The sequence below is a fragment of the Leucoraja erinacea genome, chromosome 2 (genome assembly GCF_028641065.1).
Source record: "Leucoraja erinacea ecotype New England chromosome 2, Leri_hhj_1, whole genome shotgun sequence".
NCBI lineage: Eukaryota > Metazoa > Chordata > Chondrichthyes > Rajiformes > Rajidae > Leucoraja > Leucoraja erinaceus.
The window spans coordinates 70346255-70353169 of NC_073378.1; the positions used below are offsets into that span (position 1 = coordinate 70346255).

Here is a 6915-nt window from a genome sequence, read left to right on the forward strand (position 1 = left end):
CATTCCCTTCCCATCCATATAACTATCCAATTTATTTTTAAATGATAAAAACGATCCTGCCTCCACCACCTTCACTGGAAGCTCATTCCACACAGCTACCACTCTCTGAGTAAAGAATTTCCCCCTCATGTTACCCCTAAACTTCAGTCCCTTAATTCTCATGTCATGTCCCCTTGTTTGAATCTTCCCTACTCTCAGTGGGAAAAGCTTTTCCACGTCAACTCTGTCTATCCCTCTCATCATTTTAAAAACCTCTATCAAGTCCCCCCTTAACCTTCTGCGCTCCAAAGAATAAAGCCCTAACTTGTTCAACCTTTCTCTGTAACTTAGTTGCTGAAACCCAGGCAACATTCTAGTAAATCTCCTCTGTACTCTCTCTATTTTGTTGACATCCTTCCTATAATTAGGCAACCAAAATTGTACACCATACTCCAGAATTGGCCTCACCAATGCCTTGTACAATTTTAACATTACATCCCAACTTCTATACTCAATGCTCTGATTTATAAAGGCCAGCACACCAAAAGCTTTCTTTACCACCCTATCTACATGAGATTCCACTTTCCACTTTAGTCTCCTAATCTGAGGAAGGACATTCTTGCATTGAGGGAGAACAGAGAAGGTTCACCAGATGGATTCCTGGGATGTCAGGACTTTCATGTGAAGAAAGACTGGATAGACTCGGCTTGTACTCGCTAGAATTTAGAAGATTGAGGGGGGATCTTATAGAAACTTACAACATTCTTAAGCGGTTGGACAGGCTAGATGCAGGAAGATTGTTCCCGATGTTGGGGAAGTCCAGAACAAGGGGTCACAGTTTAAGTATAAGGGAGAAATCTTTTAGGACCGAGATGAGGAAAACAGAGAGTGGTGAATCTCTGGAATTCTCTGCCACAGAAGGTAGTTGAGGCCAGTTCATTGGCTATATTTAAGAGGGAGTTAGATGTGGCCCTTGTGTCTAATGGGATCAGAGGGTATGGAGAGCAGGCAGGTACAGGATACTGAGTTGGATGATCAGCCATATTCATATTGAATGGTGGTGCAGGCTCGAAGGTCCGAATGGCCTACTCCTGCACCTATTTTCTATGTTTCTATGTTTCTAAACATTTTCACCCAGAAAGTTGTGAATTATGGCATTCCCTGTCACAGAGGGTAGTGGAGGCCAAGTCACTGGATATATTTAAGAGAGAGTTAGATAGAACTCTAGGGGCTAGTGGAGCCAGGGGATATGGGGAGATGACAGGCACGGGTTATAGGGGATGATCAGCCATGATCACAATGAATGGCAGTGCTGGCTCGAAGGGCCGAATGGCCTCCTCCTGCACCTATTTTCTATATTTCTATGCTGATCTTACAATTTTTAAACCTTCATAACTTTTGTAATATTCCACCAATCAGAACAAAAGGATGCACTTGGAGCACAGCAGAAATATGAGTAAGGTTGTGAAAAAAACGTAGTGCTATTGTGTACCGTTTTTGCACAAATTTATAAACAATACAAACCGGAAGAGGACAAGATGAAAGTTTTAGTTAAGTATAGAAGATATAGATAGATGGATTGGTGAAGCCACATTTAGAGTATTGTGTTCAGTTTTGGTCACCTTGTTATAGGTAAGATATTGTCTCACTGCAAGGGGTGCAGAGAAAATTTATGAGGATGTTACTCGAGGTCCTGAGCTATCGGAAAAGGTTGAGCAGGCTAAGACTTTATTCCTTGGAGCATAGGAGGATGAGGAATGATCTTATAGAGTTGTACACAATCATGAGTAAACCTAAGAGTAAACCTAGCAATTTTGGACCTGTTAGTTTGACATCAGTGGTGGGCAAATTAATGGAAAGGATACTTAGAGATAATATATATAAGCATCTGGATAAACAGGGCCTGATTAGGAACAGTCAACATGGATTTGTGCCACACCATCATCCAGATCATTGATGTACATGACAAACAACAGTGGACCCAACACAGACCCACGTGGCACCCCACTCGTCACTGGCCTCCAACCTGACAAACAGCCATCCATCATTACTCTCTGGAATCTCCCATTCAGCCACTGTTGAATCCATCTTGCTACTCCATCATTAATACCCAACAATTGAACCTTCTTAACCAACCTTCCATGAGGAACCTTGTCAAAGGCCTCACTGGTCCATATATACAACATCCACTGCTGTACCCTCATCAATTTCCCAAGTAACCTCTTCAAAATATTCAAGAAGATTAGTCAAACATGACCTTCCAGGCACAAATCTATGTTGACTCCAACAAAGCCATTACCATTGTGTGGCTGGTTGTTATATTTTGTAAATAACCTAGGTGCTAATGTAAACACATTAGGTAGTGCTCTATACTGCTAGAGCTGAGCCATCCAATTAGATAAAATAACGTCCGTGGTCACCTGTTATGGGTACTGAAAATAGTAAGCATCCTTTGAATCAATGCTTGCCATTTTCGTTCTTAAAACGAATATACTTAACAATAGAAAAGGTTTCCGTTCTTAACGAATATATTGTATTATTTATTTTATTTTTTTTTAATATATGGTCCCTAGATAAGGGACATATCAGATATTTAAACTGATAAAAACCCAGATATTATGCTTGATCTTGGCCAAAAGCCGAGATCTGATCTATGTTTGATGCGTCAAGCGCCATATCCTATTTGTTAGGAAGGGAATGCGTAGATAATAATTTTTCCCTTACAATGCAGCTAAAACCCATCCGTTGCTGATGTCCAGTGTCTGTATCCCATATGACATATTTGGTAATTGGTGATTATGTCTGGATACGAGTAGATCGGCATCTGGTGTACCATATCGTGTAGAAACATCAGCAAATACTATAGCCCCATATCCATTTGGTGTTCTCCTCCAAATTCCTCTCTCGATATATCAGCTGGACTAGAAAATTATGTGTTGTAAAATTTTATTGTGTATCACCGGATACTGTTTAAGATACGAGTGTCAAAAAATTATTTATTCGATGTCTTCTCGCACCAACCTCCTTGCTTCCTTCTGGTTTTATTGTTTTCATCTGGATCCCCGAGGCCGTGTGTTGAGGGTGTACACATCTTCAGATATAGGGGCGATACCTTTGAGGATGATGTTTGGACGTTTAGATGAGCTCCAATTTGGCTTCATTGTCCAACTCCTTGACCTTCTAGATCGGTCCCCTCCAAATAAAAAGATATTGCTAGGAGGTTTCGAGTTTACACAGGCCCGTGTCAATCCCGGTTGGATGTAACCAGATGCATAAATTGATTAGTTTAGTACATTCAGGGATTTACAATCCCCAGTGGCAAGTGACCGCTATGGTGTCAGCTAATGTTTGCCCCTGCAGTAGAGAGAGAACATATGGTCTATGCTGGTTTCTAACCTGGTTTGTAGATCTTTCCCAGTTAGCTTTACTCACAGCTGTACTGTTGTTCCCCCTGAAACATAGACAGACATCCCATGTGACTTCCCAGATGGGAATGGAATTTGTCAGTAAATTTTTTGGACTGCTAAATCCTTCAGTCACAACATAAGTATTCCTGTATTTCTATCAGGAAAAGACCAATAATGCACTCTATGTACTTTGTGACTTAGAAAAAGCATTACCTCATTATTACAGCTCTTACATCTGTTGACCTGTCCAGGGTTTACCCTAGACTAGACCCCAGCACTCTTCTGACAAAAGAGGGAGAGAAGCATAATTATAGCCCTATAGAAAAGGTGCTGCTTCCTTCTCCCTAAGTCTGTCTTTTCCTCCAGCACTTCCCTGTAATAGTAGAAGTGAGATACAGCCCTGTATAAGGTGCTGCTATGGGACTTACCCACTCGAGGATTTGCTCTTCTTTTTTGGACCTGCATCGCTGCAAACGCGGTATGTTCTCGCAGGTGCAGGTCCCGCAGTGTCAATGCGTCGCAGTGCTCACGGGCACTGAGTTCCCTGTAGTGCCGTTGGCCTGTGGTGCTCCAAAGCGCGGTGCAGTGCTCACGGCACTGAGCCACCCGTACTACCGTTAGCCTGCGGTGCTCCAACGCGGTTCAGTCCTCTCGGGGAGCTGGCCGCTCGCAACCGCAGGTATGTTGGTTTTGACGCGGTGCAGTGCTCTGCACTGTGCCGCTCCCCCCTCACTTGGGCCTGTGGTGCTCCAACGCGGTGCAGTCCTCTCGGGGAACTGGCCGCTCGCAACCGCAGGTAAAGTGGTTTCAACGCGGTGCAATGCTCCCCACTGTGCCGCTGCTTTCCTCACTCGGGCCTGCGGTGCTCCAATGCGGTGTAGTCCCGCTCGCGACGCAGGACCAGCAGCTCCAACGCGTACCCGGTGCTCACGGGCACCGACCGCTCGCTGCTATTTTTAGCTTCTCAGCCCCACGGACCCATGTAGCGCTCCTTACCCTGTAGGTCCTTGGGCTGTTTTCCGAATCGTCAGATTGACGGCTCCCGAGTGCTCCATCGGTTGTTGGCGACCCGTACCTTTACTGGAGCTAAAGTCGCACCGGCTCCCGCCAAGGGAGATTGTCGTGCCACCGGCCGTTGCTGGTTGCCTGCTCCTATATAGCAGCTCTCCCCCGCCAGCTTTCCACAGCCTTCCTGTAAACAAAGGTAAGTAAAAAAGAAACAAAGTTCTCTTACCTACTGTTGCAGGTTTCCAAAACCTGCCGTTTGGGAGGAACGTCCTTCCTCCCCCAATGACTCGTTGCAATGCGTGTAGCGATAATGACACGCAAGCGTACTGGCGGGCTCTTCATGTAGTCACTCACGTGACTCCGAAGTAAAACTAGAGAAGGAAGTAAAGAAAGGAAATAAGACCCTAGAAAGAAAAAAAAAGTAAAAACAATCGCTCTATTGTAACAGAAAACTCCGCAAAAAAGGATGTACCAACCGTGTTTAAAAAAAAAATATATATTTTATACCCCCCGTTACCAGATCCTGGTACCATTTATATTTTAAATTACTATTGCACCTTATGCTTGTAATAGTTCTGTAAATGCAGACCACGTCTTTTGGAAGTGGTCTGCTTTGCCTGCTAGGAGGAGTCTCATCTCTTCCAAGTGTAGTGTTTCGAACATGTTTGAAATCCACATTTTTATTGTTGGTATTGGAGCATTTTTCCAAAATTTGAGTATAATCTTTTTTCCCATTATTAGCCCGTAATTAATTAAGTTCTTTTGAAACACTTTTAATTCGGGGTTACCTTCCGATATTCCAAAAATGATCCATTCTGCTTTTGGTACAAGTTTTATTTTAAATAATTTTGTGAAGATTTCAAATATTTAGTTCCAGAATTTTTGAATTTTTATACAGAAAAGAGTGTGCCATGTTAGCTTCTTGGACTGACATTTATCACAAATGGGTGAGACATTGGGGAAAATTTATTTATTTTAGTTTTTGAATAATATAGTCTATGTAATGTTTTATATTGAATTAGAGTATGTCGTACATTGATCGAGCATTTATGCACATATAGTAAGTGTTTATCCCAGCTCTCTTTTGAAATTTTTATAGCTGGTTCTTGTTCCCAGTCTCTTCTAATACCATCAGTTGTAGGTATTTCTATATTTAAAATAATGTTGTATAAGTATGATATAAGATTTGCTGATTCAGCCTTTGTCTTCATGGCTTCATCCAATAAGTCTGGGGGCATGTTATGATATGTCTTTTGTGTATTTTTTCAGATAGTCACGGATTTGAAGATATTTAAAATATTGATTATTTTTCAAATTCTATTTCAGTTGTAATTGTTAAAATGATAATAATTTTCCTAATTCATACAAGTCTCCGAGCGTTTTGATTCCCAATCTTTCCCATTGTGTAAACGATTTATCTATAATTGACGGTTTAAACGACGAGTTATTGACTATTGGCATTAAAAGAGATAGATTTCTTAATTTTAGATTCTGTTTTATTTGTTTCCAAGTTCTAATTGTGCTATGTATTTGGATTTTTATTATAATTTTTGTTATTCAGATTCATTGGTGAGAGGAGAGTCGCTCCTGTATTACACGGAGAGCAGTCCTCTCTCTCCATTACAATGCAATCCACTTGCTGGGCAGAGTTGTCCAGCAGGTGAATCATATTTTTAATATTTACTGCCCAATTATAGTACATAAAGTTAGGGAGCGCTAGACCACCCATCTCTTTTGGTTTACTAAGGTGTGCTCTTTGTATTCTGTGGGATTTGTAATCCCATATAAAATTTGTAATGTCTGAGTCTAGTTTTTTGAAAAAACCTTTTTGGAAGATATATTGGAATTGATTGAAATAAATATAGGATTTGTGGTAAAAAAAATCATTTTTATAACATTTATTCGATCTATTAAAGACATCGGGAGCGTTTTCCAGAATTTAATTAGATTATTTAGTTTCTTAAGTAAGGGGCTATGATTGGCATTAAACATAGCGTGATAATTTCTAGAGATATAAATTCCTAAATATTTAAATTTTTCTGTGGCTATTTTAACGGGGAATTTCAAGAGATGTGTTGAGTCTTTCGGTTTTATCGACATAATTTCACTTTTGTTCCAATTTATTCTGTATCCTGAGAAAGATCCAAAGTCCTCAATTAGATATGTTTGGTATACTGATTTGGGGTTTTGTGATATACAGTAATCCATCGTCTGCGTATAAGGATATTTTGTTATTTGAATATTTTGTATTATAACCGTAAATATCCGGGTGTGTTCTAATTTTTTGGTACCGGTACAATGATGGATTTTTTGAAGCAGGCAGGGCCCACGGACTTGTCCAGGGAGAGGTTAAATATTGTAGTGAGCAATATTGAAGTCACGCCAGCTGAGTTTCCTCTTTTCCAGGCTCTCCCAATTTGTCCGTTAGCCTTGCTTGGCCATTGAGACGGCCATGGCATTTCGCTCTGCCTCCTCCCGTATTCTCACCTCCTCCACCATGAGCCGTCTCTTCTGCACTGAT

General features: G+C 41.1%; 1 pseudogene; it reads right to left on the reverse strand.

The window, feature by feature from the left end:
* Positions 1-2517: 2517 nt before the first annotated feature.
* LOC129716356 (U2 spliceosomal RNA) lies at positions 2518-2630 on the reverse strand (annotated as a pseudogene).
* Positions 2631-6915: the final 4285 nt, after the last annotated feature.